We start from the raw sequence: 13,952 nt of genomic DNA, 5'->3' as shown, positions 1-13,952 counted from the left end.
CTGTACAGCTCAAAGATGTCAGATACAAGAATGGCTCAGCAGAGACTCTGCAAAGCTGAGCACTGAAACTCCTTCTGTTTAAAACTACCACAGTGCCAGAACAGCCTTATAGTTGGCCACGTGTATTTAATACTACTAACTGCATCTACAGATAAGATAGGTCTGTTCAATAAAACCTTTTTTTTTTTCCCCAAACTTAGATGAAGCTGAAGTTCTACTAAAGCTGGTTAAACTGGTTAAACCGTTCCATTCTTCTTCCCACGAATAGTAATCAAGAATATTTAATTTTTTCTCCCTTTTCCTTCTGCTCTTCATTTTTAGATTATTTTCCTGCCCCTACTGATACTATGAAGGGTTGTACTCAAAATCAGTTGTTTCTCAATGTCACAAGTATGGCACTACGTAAAAGCTCAGTCAGCCCCAAACCCCAGTCTGCTCACTTAGTCTCTCTCAAGCCCTGCTGTTCCCATGTCACTGTCGGACAATCTGCCACTTCAGCAAATGCACCGACCAGAGCCACCACACAACCCAGCTTGTGAAGAAGAGGCCAGTGCATGTGCGAGAAAGGTCTCCCAGCTGCAGCTGCCACACAGCCCCTCACTTACCTACTCGTGCAGTGGTGGTGTAGGGCAGTTCAATAGTTAGTCTCACAACCTTTAAATGCTCAAGGGTGACTTGGAGTTCAGAGAAACTTCTTAATTTCAAAGGTAGGGGGGGAAAAAAAAAAAAAAAAAAAGATGCCAAGACTGAAAAAGAAGGAAATGAGTAAATTAAGGGATACAAGACCTGAAGCAGAAAGGAGAAAGCAAGTGAAAAAGTATTTACAGGACCTGATGAGATGACCCTCCCACCTCTGTGCCTTTCTTTCAGGAAGCATTGGCATACCATTTCAATTAACAATACTTAAGTGCTGGAGGCAAAATAGCAACATTACTTTCGAGCATTTTTGACTTTGAAAAACACAAGTGACACTTCACCTGCCAAAATCATCCCTGGCAAAACTCCACTGACAGTGGAACTACATCAAGCATGAAACTGGCCCATAGTTGCTTTAAAACAAGAAAGGGTTTGTTTAAGGAGATATGGGGCATTTGTGGTTCCTCTTAATAAAGCATATCAAACAATTGTTTATTGTCCCTGAGCAAATATTGCTGACAGCGTGCAAGCAGCTAGCACATTCATAGTATATGCTGTCTGTCGATATATTGCTAGGAAAACAACCATCAGTAAAGCAAGAGATTCTGAGTCCTGTTCACAAAGAAATTAAAGACCGTTTAAATGCCTCCGAACTGCCTACAAGATCCAAAAGCAATTATTTCCATTTTTAACAACATTCTTCCATGCTCCTGGAATCCTGAAAGTTAAATATCCTCACTGGGGCTACAGGAATTAGCACACGTATAGATGTACCACAACACAGAACAACACCAGTGCCAGAGAGTTATTCAACAATACTCCCACAGACTATACACAGCGACCACATTATGCTCACACAGAAACATCTTTTCCTCCTTTTGTTGCATTTTTGTTTGACTATGAAAATTCTCGACGAAACCCAAAAGCTTCCCATGATCCTGCCTCTCTCGAGTTTGCTACAAGCATTGCCATGAACTTAAGAGAACCAGACTCTGCTCCAACGTCAGCCACAGCCAACACCGCACTTGGGCAGTATTGATACATGCCAGAACTCATTAAACTAAGAAGAAAAAAAAAAAAAAATCCAACGGAAGAAGCAAACAAGTAGTTAAGTTACACAGAGCTCCTGCCTTGCATCCCTTCCCCTGGTGAACCCCCAAAAGACATTCATCCATGCAGCTACCCTGTCCAGCTGTACCTTTCCAGCAAAGGAAAATCTGGACATTTGGACTCTCAGAGCCCTTCAAGGAAACTTTGACAGAACTGCACGGGGAAGGGATGATTAGCTTTTTACTTTTTTTTTTAAAAGATTTCTCAGGAAACAGTCACCCTCCACATCTGAAGCTCGGCTGCTCTGGTTCCCTATTTAATAGGACAGGACATATAGGAAATAAAATATGTATGTTTTTTGTTCGTTTTCCTTTTCCACTTCTTCTTCCTACCCAACATCGCACACACACCCCCTACCAGGGGCAGGGGCCGCAGGGCCGCGGGGGTGCCCCGACCGAAGTCAGAAAGTCACCGGAGAACAAAAGTTGCCCCCCCCGGGACAAGCCGAAAGGCCCCACCGGCTCCACAGCCCCGCACACGGCTCAGCCGCGGGGCCACCCGGCAGCTCCACCGGCTACGTTTCCACTTTTGGTTGTTGTGGGGTGGGTTTTGGTTTTTTTTGGCATTAACTCCCGCAGTTTCCCTTCAGGAATGAAGGGAGACGGGGCGCTCCCGCGGGGCGGGGGCGCGGTGACGGGATCCCCCCCCCACATACATACATATATACGTATATACACACACACACAGACCCCCCCCCTACTTCTACCCCCCTCACGCCGCGGACCCCCGCGGGCAGCCGCCTTCCCTCGGCCACTCACCCCGGCTGCCCCGTCCCACCCCGCCAGCGCCGCGCCTTTGTGTCAGGAGGACACACAAAAACCTACCTCGCTCCCCGCCCGGCAGCGCGAAGGGACGAGGGGCGGGGGTTCCCGAGGGTCCCGGCGGGAGGAGGGAAGGAGAGAAGCCGGCAGGCGCCCGGTCGCTGCCCTGCCCTGCCTTGCCTTGCCTGGCCCTGCCTCGCCTGGCCCCGCCACCCGCGCGAAGCCGGCCCGGCCTCGCCTGAGCGGGGCGGTGGGGCGGGCCGGGGGCGGGCCCGCCGCTGAGTCACCGCCCGGCCGCTTCCTTTGTTGTCAGGCGTGGAAAAAAATCCGGGGTGGCTGTCTGGAAACCCCGAGAGAAACGGGGGGAGGCGGGCGCCGGGGAGCGCTGGGCTCCTCGGGGCGCGGGGAGAGCGGCGGGGGCTGCAGCCGCGGCCAGGCTGCCCTCCCGGGGAAGGACGGGACGCGTGGGGAGCCCACGGGCGGCTTCCAAACGCCCTGCCGAGCCCGTCGGTCCTCTGGAGCGGCCCCACTCACCTGCCGGAGCCAGCCCTCTCCCGGGGATAGAGGAATCTCCCCAGCTGTGCCTTCCCTGAGCTTTTCCACGCGTGGTTTTTTTTCTCCCCCTCCAAAGCCCGAAGCTCGGTTCCCCGTGGGTATTTCCAGCGGTCGCTCCGTAGGAATCACGGTCCCCACTCTGTGAGCGGCCCCATCCAAGTGAGAGGCCAAGAAACCATGGCTAGTCAGCCAAAACATGCCTCAGCATGCCCCAAAATCTGTTTCCTGCTGAGTGATGAAGACAAGACAGAGCCTGAGGTACAACCTCACATGCACAGTCCTTGGGAACGAACCCAAAAAAAGACAAGACCTCTGGAGTGGAATTGTGTATTTATACATTGGGGTACATACTTGGATTGAACAGTTTTCTTGTGTATGTTTATCACATGGGACTATTTTGCATTTCTTCAGGGCAGATGACTTGAGTCACAGCAAAGGGATAGAACCAGCTTGAGTCACCCCAGGGTTAGAAAGCTTCAGACGGATTGGGGGGGGGGCTCAGTAATTTGAGGAGCTGAGAATTCAACGTCACTTGGGCTGTGGAGAAAGACCTTTCCCCTCCAAGAAACCCCAGCCCCATGAAGTCCCTGCAGGAAGGGTCTTGGTGCTCAGCAGATGGTGCTGTTTCCACCCAATCTGCCCTAAATAACCCACCACCCCAAAATGATAAGGGGAGCAAGTGGGTAAGCAGAAATATGTTTTCTATGGGGCAGGGCTGAAATCCACCCTGGATTTCACTGCTGGTAGGTACTTAAAGACAGCTCAGGTCTTTGTGTGTGGCTGTTCTTTTACTAGGGAGAAAAAAAAAAAAGGCAGCCTGGGCAAAGCCTTACAAATGGATGAAATCCAGAGCATGGGTGGCCACTCAGTTCTGCTTCAATTTGAGTCTGTTGCTGAGCACCAACACAGGCAATCAAAGTTATGCTGTGAACAAATGAAACGTTATAAAATACTGCATGGACCTCAAAAACGTCACTATCAACATCACAAGCTGTGCATCCATTTGCATTGTCCATGCCCACAGTGTCAGCCCTTGTTATGGGCAGCTTTATTTCCCAGATGTCTTTTTCTTCTCAGGAGTGTTGTGATATGTATTTGTTCTGTATGTGGAGTCCACAGATACTGTATGGAAGGAAACCTCATAAAAATTGATATTTTTTTTTAATTAAATGCAGTAAAATGATGTGCTTAGATGAATGAGGGAGAATAAATATTGAATAGTTCCCTGTTCTGTCAGCAATCCTCCATCTGAAGGACAGGAGGGGGAAATGGTGTATGACCAGGGAACTGCATACAGAAAAAAACCAAACTTTTGCATTCTTGACCTTATGGACCTCTCTGTATCATTTCTGTATGTAAGCATTAACAATTTGCATTCTCAAGACAGTTTGTAGTCCTGATCAAGTTTTTATCTGTGTTGCCTGAGACACTGCACAGGCAGCTGTGCCTGCTCTGAAACCTGACACTTTACATCGGTGTTTCCCAACCCTTTGTCAATTCAGACAGTTATTTTGCTGCAATTTGTACTGTCTCCCCAGCAGATCCTGCACATCCACACCTTCAAATGGAATGTAACACTTTGCTGAAGCTACCAAAAATTTCTGGGTAGCTTGCCACAACTTGTCAAAAGGAGCACAGACATTTTTTATAGTGATGGCTACTTTGTTCTGGTCTTACATTAAGTTTAAGTGTGTGGTTATGTGGACTTGAAAACTATTGCTGGACATAAGTGAGAAAGATTTGGGAAAGGCAGAAGGTTGAAAGGACTCACCAAGAAACCATCTGAGGACCAGCAATGGCTGAGATCAACCTGTTATCCTAGAGTCTTACTTCGTCACTCAGTGCTTTGTACAAGCCAGTGGTCAAATGGTAGCTCTGAGTCAAACATCTCACAAGTAATTTAAAGGATAGCCCGTGTCATCTGTAAGCCACTCAAGTTCCTGGTTGTCAGGGTTTAATGCTTCCCTCCCTTCTTTAAGGGACATCGTTTGTCCCTTGTGGCTCTTCACCACATGAAAATTATAGTTTATATTTCGTGCGATGCAGAAATTGGGTCACAACTGCATTATACATCCTGACAAACCTTCTTCCTCCAGCACTGTGGGTACTGAAACTCCAGAAAGAGCTCAAGAAGGCCTTGGGGATCTTTCTAGATGAATGATATAAATGTATTTATTTAAAATGAAAAGAAATCCAAACCATGAATAAACCAGCTGCACTTCAGAACAACTCTCAGACAGAATGATGCACTGGAAATAATTAACAAGATAATATTATAGCCAAAAGTATATAGTCATTTCATTGTATAAGTGTCATGGGACATACGTAGTTTTGACATTTTGGTAATTTATTAGTCAAGTATTATGTATTTTAATTGCCTGTTAGTGTTTACATTTCTTTTCAGTCAAACTGCAGAATTAAAGGCAAAATCATCCTTTGATTACTTGAGTTGTCTGCTTTGTGGGGTAGGGAACTGCATTTTACTCCATGCCTGCACCATACCTGGCCTTTAAGTGGTACCATAATTTAACCTTAAATAATGCTAATAAGGATGTTACTGTGGCAGAAACAAAGTGGTAGACAGAGTGAGCAGCTGTGGGATTCCCCTTGCTTAATTTTAGCTGTCTGAAGGCAGACGTCTGGTCTAAGCAGGTCATGGAGGCTGAGGAAGAGGTAGGTACCTCCAGAGGGAGATTCATGCCTCCTACCTGAGTTGTCTGTATTAGAACTGGATTAATTGCTTCTGGAAGTGCTTCTGCTGGTTATACAAGGCAGCGGCCTGGAAAGCTTCAGCTAGATGCCTTCCTCAGAAGTTCTTTAGCTGTGTGTTGTGCCTTTACCCCAAGTGGCAAAATATCTGCCCGTTACCTGCTTCCATTTACATACAAGAGATGAACACTGCCTGTATGCCAGTATTTTTATTCCACATAACATGGAGAAGCACTGACTTACATCAAAGGAGAGTGTTTTTCTTTATTCCAACGCATCCACTTTAAATGTTTGGGGCTTTTTTTTCTAGATTTTAATTTAATCCAAGTAAATCAACTGGAATGCAGTTTGCTATGAACATTTTCCATACCATAATTCTGCAGAAACATCAGTTAAGTATCTGAAGAAACATCTGCCATGCACATAGATGTATAAATACAGAGAGAGGCTGAACAATATGACTTTTGATTTTGCAGGGGTTTCTTTACACAAAGTCAGGGGCATAAAAGGGATTTCCTCCAAGTTTTCCTGTGTATTAATGAAGATCAGGATGCCACCTTTGTTTCCTTCCCTTCTGAACATACAGTGAAAGGAAATGGTTCTGGATCGAATCACAAAGAGCAGTGGAAAAAAAACAGACTACACTCCATGCTGGCACTCAGAAGTTTAATTATCCAGCAGGCTGCATCTTCATGGAAGAAGGAGACAGATAAATCCCATATGTTAATAGTTGGCCCCCTGTGGCTGACCTCTGGCTCAAATATTCTATATTGTGATTAATGTTGCACAGTTGGATCCAAAATATGCTCATTCCCCAGGCTGCAGAAAATAAGGGGATTTAATTTACCTTCCAACAACAGAATTTCATTTGATCACTCCTTTGGAGACTGATTTTATCCCTGCCTGTAGGTTGGTCTCTGAAGAGCTGTTCTGTGTTTCTGAACAAGGACTCTTAAGATCCAGCTTCTTGTACTGGCTGTGCTACTGGCTGTCTGGACAACCTGAAATAAGTAATTTTGCCTCAGTTTCTGGTCTAGTAGAACAGCAAAAATAACTGTGACTTCCTTGCTGACACAGTTTGAAATTTTCAGATAGAAGACAGTAAACAAGGTTCATCTTCAGACAAAATTAGATATTGACATCTAGAATCTAAAGGTTTCACAAGATGAAGTCAGAAAATCAAATCTGTGCTTGGATCATGGTTTTTGGGGCAGCTTCTGTCCCTGTTTTGTGGTTCTTATCTGTCCATAGATTGTGTTTGCTTTCTTCACTGTAGTAACCTTACATCATTCTAATACCATAAACTGTACCATTGGCCCTGGCATAGAGAAGCAAGCATCAACATTTCTGAACCAGTGTGACAGTTTGTTCCTGAAAGACACAGGACCTGTGGACACACATGTCCCCTGTGTTGCAAACACACAGTGCATAGCACTCCATGGCACTTCTCTGGGGAGACGAGGTCCTCAAACATTGGGCAATAGGTGGGCTCAGAATGGAAATGCAGAACTTTTTAACAGATTCAAGCAGCATGTCACTGACATCTGCTGTAGACTTAAAGCCTTGAGGTGCTGAGACTAATAATTCCACAATTCCTCCCCATCTGACTTCTCCAGAGTCATGTCTGACACAGAAAGCTTCATCCATAGCTAATTAAAGGCATTGCTAAAATTGCCACAGCCCTCAAGTGAGTTTAGACTGAGCCCTCATTTCTGCCTTCCTCCTAGATGAGATGAAGCAGCAAACCCTGATGAAGGCTTGGAAACTGCTCCCACTCCTGTGGAGATCACAAGGAATTTTGCTTGGACAGGGCTTATAAAGACATGCCCAGCTGTCTTCCCAGGGATGACACAGAAGACTCTACAAAAATACAGCTGTAATAGTTGGAGACAGAGAAAAACGTGAGACAAAGCCCCTGAGGAGGTCTGTCCCTACCTCCAACCAGGACACATCTGGACTGTTGCACAGGCTGGGCAAATTTTTCCATTTCCAAACTGTTTTATTTACCAAAGATGACAGGCTCTTAGGAGACTGTACTCAGGGTGGCCTTATGGCAACTGGAGCAGACAATCTCATCTCATTTCCCTCTAAAGCAAATAACAAAGTGTTCTTTCCCCCATTGAAAGGAAAGACAGACAGATATGCTTTGTGGTCTGAACCATAAAATAATGCGAATTGCAAGTGGGAAGTGACTCTTTTTCTGTCTTTTGTGTAGTAATGACTGCACTCCAAAGACTTTCCTTCGGCCACACACACACTTGCAGCAGAACATGCACGAGGATCAAGACTCTACAGCATCTTCCATCACAGGATCTCAAAGTACCTCCCTAGGCAACCTGTTCCAGTGCCTTACTACCCTCATGGTGAAGAATTTCTTCCTGATGTCTAACCTAAATCTCCCCTCTTTTAGTTTAAAACCATTACCCCTTGTCCTATCACTGCCCTCTCTGGTGAAAAACCCCTCCCCAGCTTTCCTATAGGCCCCCTTATATATAAGGATGTCTCATTTTGAGATTAAAAACGACAGTTTTTCATTTTACAAGAACTGCCAACCCTAGATGAAGTTAATGGCAGCCTTAGAGACCACTACAACAGAAAATAAAGTGAAAAAAAATGAAAACAAAAAAACGGTCATCATACCTGCTGGAATTTGACATCTTAAAGCGGAAAGTTTTACCTCTAGCAGCTGAGTTCCCTGAATTGCAATGTGGGACATTCTATGCAGAAATCTATGAACGTGGGTCATGCTGTGCAGAGCAAGTCTTGTGCAATCTCAAAGTCTCAGACCTTCTGTGTAAGCCCTGCAAAATCAGTGGGTACAGGCACAGAATGCCCAAAGAGTTTTGAGTGTGTCCAGATGTCATGGTCAGATTAGGCCTGCTTATCCAACTACAGCAGTTGCTGACCACCTAGAAACCCTTAATATTAGCCAAGCTGCTCTGGTTTTCCATGTAGTGGTAGGACAAGGGGGAATGGTTTCAAACTGGAAGAGGGTAGATTTAGATTGAATATTAGGAAGAAAGTCTTTACTGTGAGGTGAGACACTGGCACAGGTTGCCCAGGTAAGTTGTGGCTGCCCCCTCTCTGGCAGTGTTCAAGGCCAGGTTGGATGGGGCTTGGAGCAACCTGGTTTAGTGGGAGGTGTCCCTGTCCATGCAGGAGGGTTGGAACTAGATGATCTTTAGTGTCCCTTCCAACGCTAAGTATTCTATGATTCTGTAAATTCCTAAAGGAACAGAAAAAGCCACAGGATTGCAGATGACTTAAGAGAACTGGTAGAGTTGATAGAGACAGGCAAGTCAACACACTGGACTAGTAACAATTCTGGGAACAGAAGGTAGAGCTCCTGGTTCTTACCATCCCAGTATTAGGTAGGTTGCACGGTGGCATCTCCATCCCAGAACTGGTTCAGGTGTGTGATCTGCACATGACATCTCTGACACTATGGGCAGTCTCCCCATGAAATTCTGCCTGCATTATCTCAGGCTCTGAATGCTACTAAGACTTCCGGGGTCATTCTTCCTGGGGAAGTTGTGCTAAAATAAGTTCAAAGTCTCTCTGATCCTTTCTCAGTGAGTCATTAATCACGGGGGTGCTTGTCTTGGACTTCTACACACAGGGGGAAAACTGTGGGAAGAAACTTAAGAGACAAAGTACATGAGTTCACTTCCCAGGGGATGGCAAAGCCGTAGCCTGCACTTCCAACCATGGTTTCAAAGCCTGGTGACACTGCATTGTGTATATCAAGAAAGAAAATATGGGGAATATGGTATCAGAGCCTGCAACTGTGGTAGTGAAGGCACAATGTGAGCACAACAGACCTATTTCAGCCTAATTAGCTCATGACCTCAGCTGAGTCTCTAGTCACCAACTCTAACACACATAATAACAATAGGTAATGACAGCAACATGACCAATTAACAGAAATAGGTTTTCAACTTTTCTCCTGGTTTCCCACTTGAAACAAATCATTATTCTGTCCCTAAATCTTCATTTTTATTGTCTACCTCCCCTGGCTTAGTAACCAGCTGGCATTCCTTATAAAGAAATCAGCAGGTTGATTGAGACTGTGGCTACCCTAAAGTCCTCTGAGGCTTTCTTATTGACTGACCATATCTTAGATAAGGTTGCCAGTAAATTATAGCTCTGCTTAAGAGCATCTGCCTCAGGGCTGCTCTCTCCTCATTATAAAACCTGATCTAATTCTGCATGTCTCTTCAATTATTGGAGAGTACAATTCAAGAAGTGGCTTCCCCAGTGAATGTGAAATGAGATGAGCTGTTCCTAAGTAGTGTAAACAAGAATACTCAAGAGTGAAGCTAAGCATTTCCAGGCCAGTCTCCTGACTTCCGTGTGGTTTCCGATGGAATAACATATCACCACTCAGGTTAATGTTGACTGATATTACACCACAATAAAGAATAGTTAGAAACTGGATGTCCATACATCTGTAAGTAGAACTGCTTGTGACTGTTTCTGTCTGCAAGAACCTCTTGTGTGACAATTCAGGTGACAACCCTAGGAAATGTACTGGGTAAGTCACTTGCTTTAGACTCCCCAGTCTGCCTGAGGAGATGCTTCATCTCCATGCCAAGGTAGGGGAAAGACATTTCATTTATGAGATCAATGAATGTCAGAGAACAAATGGAAAAGGAACAAGCTTACCTTAACATTTTTGTGAATTAGATAGATAAATTATGTCCTGGATTGCAGCATGAGTTCAACACATCAGTGCTGATGAAGATGATTTAGTTCAGTTTATAGGTCCATGAAGGAAAATATCTCATACTGTGGAAGCATCCTACTGTACTGAAGAAAAGGTGAATAAAGGAGCTTGCTAGTGCTCCTGTTGGGTCAGTACCTGATGCAAGTTTCAGCAGCTGAAATAAAAGCCACTGCTTTCTGTGGCCTTCCACACACATCATAACACCAATGTCCAGCTTTGCAGGCCCTGCCTGAGCTCTGGCATTTCTTGAACCTCACCTTTTGTGAGCACCCTTTCACTGGAGACAGCATGAAGTTGTACATTGTCTTTATACAAATCCAACAAGTAGGTAGCTGACTTTTATTTACAGCTTTGTATTTTCATTTGGATAAACAGGAAGAAAACAGAAGGATTTATTTCATTCAGGAGCAAAGTGCATCTAACAACTAATGTAATCTGTAAGCCCAAGCCAAGGTTATATGGCAGTTTGACTCAATGTAATGTTAATGACTTACTCTAATTGTGCATTAAAACCCCAGGTTATTGTTTATTCTACATTATTTCTTTCTGTCTAAGGGGAGATTATTACTCACCCAGCTTCAAATACAGAGTGAATTTTGCCATCTCTGGTAGAACGTGAAAAAGCTTTCTCATTGCTGCCATCATCTACTTATGCTGTTCATTAGATCAATAATTTGTGCCTAGGATGATATCAGATGATAGAAGGAGGAGCACCCATCTGAGAACACGGTGGAACTACAAGTAGATCACCCTTCCTCACCCTCAGCCTGTGTCTCCGGTTGGAGGAAGCACTGTCTGTCCTGTGCGAGGGCCTCATAGGATCCTCTTGGGAACCTCTTTTCTTGCACTTGCTTCTGATCAGTCATAATATAAAGACATAAAAAGACTGTAAGAGTGGCTGTAGAGTTCAGATTACAAATCTGTCCAGGCCCATTTCTGTCAGTGAACAAAACTAGATGACCAGGGAATACTATGAGAAACAGGCAGACATAAAAGATAACCCAGTCACAGCCTCCAGCCACCCACAGCTTCCTGAGCTAATTTCTACAAATAGATGTAGATTTCTATGAATAACTCTCCATAAGTCTTTTTCCCTTGAACCTGTCCCTTAAAGTAAGATTTGGCAATATCTTGGCAAGAAATTGCAAAGCTCCACAGTCTTCTCATGGGAGAGGACGCTGTGCTACCACTAGTTAGTTAGAAATATGTTTTGCAAATGCTGATCACTAGCACTTAATAAAATCTTATAGGAAAGATGGTCCTACAATCAATGAAGGCAAACTTCTACAGGCTTCTCTGGTGCTGAATCTCAGCCATATGGTCTAACCCAAGCCCCCTCAAAATCAGCAGGAGATTATTAATTTTTTAGCTAGGGCCACAGGTCCTAACTGCCAGAAAAAATTATTCAAAATTACAACTTGGTCAACATGAGGTTTAACCTCTCCTAAGTAGCCAGTATCATCTAAAGCAGTTCTGGCTTTGTAACAATGCTTTTCCAGCAGATTGCATCAAAACCTTGATTTCTTTTCAACAAAGCTACAGAGTGTCTCTTAAGGCAAGATGAAAGGATGAATGCTAATGAATGGTGAGGGGTGCTGCCCATTACAAACAATTATGGAAAAAAATAGGTCAAATAAAAAGCTGTCTCTTACATGGCTACAGCACTCATCTAGATAAATTGTGGGCCCTTTTATCAAGGGATTTAAATCCAGATGATCTACATGTAATTCCTTTAATTTATGCCATTTGTATTCTGGTTTTGATCAGCTGTTTTCTGCTGTGCTATTAACTAAGGCAGAAGTACCCTATAAATACAGTATAGTGGACTCCCTTATTTTTGTAGCTATAGATAACTTCAATATTTCCCCAAACCAGACATGCCACCATGACCCATCTAGTCAATATGTGTTGCATTTGCATTCTTTTATAATGCAAGTCAGTTGTAGAGCTACATACAAATATACCTCAGGGGGCCCTGGCCTCCCAGCTGTATTAAATAAATCCCCATAAGCACAAAAGAGGAAGAAAAGGAAACAAAAAGCTTCCTGCTAGCTTTTCCTGGAAGCACAGAAGTGAAATAATTCACTTTAGGGTCCTGTGGAAATAAAGGGTAGTTAGATCACGTGAGAAATGAATCTTTACAAATATACAGCCCTAGAAGTGAAATAGTAAACATCTTGCCTGGAGAGAAGAATGGAGTTTTCCCAGAGCATTTGCTCACCATCACAGCCCTGAAGAAAGCAATTGGCCCCTAATCTTTACTCAGACTAAATGTCCTTGCATTGTGGAAAACACAAGAGGGAAAATGCACCACTTGGATGGACATAGTTAGAGGCTGGGATTTGGGCAGCAATTTCTATAAACTCCCCTGCCTTGTTTTACTGAGATGCAAATTTTTTTATTTATTTATACTCAAGCTGACTCTGATCTGATAAAAGGAGCTGTTTGGTCATATTTTCTGTTTTTCTACCAAAATATTTAAATGAAAACTTAAAACCAATTTTATTTCTGTTTAAAATCAATTTTTCAAAGTTTGTTCATGTATTAACCAAAAAAAACACATGCCCCCCTAAAACTTCTGACAAATATTTCCATTTAGTCTGAAACCCCCTTTTCTGGAAAAGGGTTCTCTTTTGGAAATTCCAGTTCTTCTAGAAGAGCTGATGTCAGACTTCTGGCAATCCTGGGCACACCCTGTGATGTGGGAGATTCTCAGCTCACGGGCAGTTTACAGAGTCCTCTTAAACCTTAAGCCCTGGGCAAGTGGTATGTCTGTTGCCTTTAACATCAAGACCTTCCCTTTGTGAATCTCACTGTCTGTTTACCCTGGATTTAATGGCCAGTCTTGGGATATTTCATTCATCTCCTATGATAAGCACTGTTTTTCCATATATCCCTTCCGAGAAAATGGCAGAATGGAAAATTCTGTGGGATTTTTTGTTTGTATATGTGTTACAAGATGGATTGTGGAGGAGGAAGCTCAGTAGTGTTTAGTCATGGCCCTTTCGTTTTGTCCTCTGATTTCATTGTCCTGGTCTCAGAGCATCCAGTTGAAAAGCACATTTTGTTAGTAATTAAGTGAATGAGAAAAAAAGCTGGCAAAATTTTGGCCCATGGCACATTTCATTTCACAGACCTTATGATGAAGGGATCAGAGAGAGCAAGCTGGAGCTTGCCATGTGTCATCAGGACCTGCTGTGTCTTGCATACAAACATAATTTTACCCATTTGGGCACCAAATCTGAAGACCTGTTTGCATATGGCAGCGTATGCCAGGTGAGTTTTGTTTTGCAAAATCCAAAATAAGAATGACTGGGATGTAATCAAAAGTCTTTGGCTGGGAAGCATTAGATAAATGGTTCTGCTTTCAATCCATCTCCTTTGTTAATCTCATTATTCAGTGACTGCATAGAGCCATCCCATGCTCATTTAAGCTGAATACATAACCCAATTAA

General features: G+C 43.9%; 1 protein-coding gene across 2 annotated transcripts in view; it reads right to left on the bottom strand.

Annotated features, from left to right (window-relative positions):
* The window catches only part of FAM107B (family with sequence similarity 107 member B), a 128,497-nt gene that overhangs the window by 57,454 nt on the left and 57,091 nt on the right, over positions 1 to 13,952 (bottom strand). The window contains exon 1 of one of the 2 annotated variants that reach the window (XM_051644090.1): positions 2,571 to 2,729. The exons of the other annotated variant lie outside the window; for it this stretch is intronic. The gene's annotated coding sequence lies outside the window, so the exon portion shown is untranslated. Of the gene's footprint in view, positions 1 to 2,570; positions 2,730 to 13,952 lie in introns of those variants that run through there. 2 annotated transcript variants of the gene reach the window in all.

Source organism: Apus apus, chromosome 1 (assembly GCF_020740795.1).
Source record: "Apus apus isolate bApuApu2 chromosome 1, bApuApu2.pri.cur, whole genome shotgun sequence".
Lineage (NCBI taxonomy): Eukaryota > Metazoa > Chordata > Aves > Apodiformes > Apodidae > Apus > Apus apus.
The sequence above is the reverse complement of the archived record's forward strand: the minus strand, read 5'-3'. Positions and strand labels throughout refer to the sequence as shown.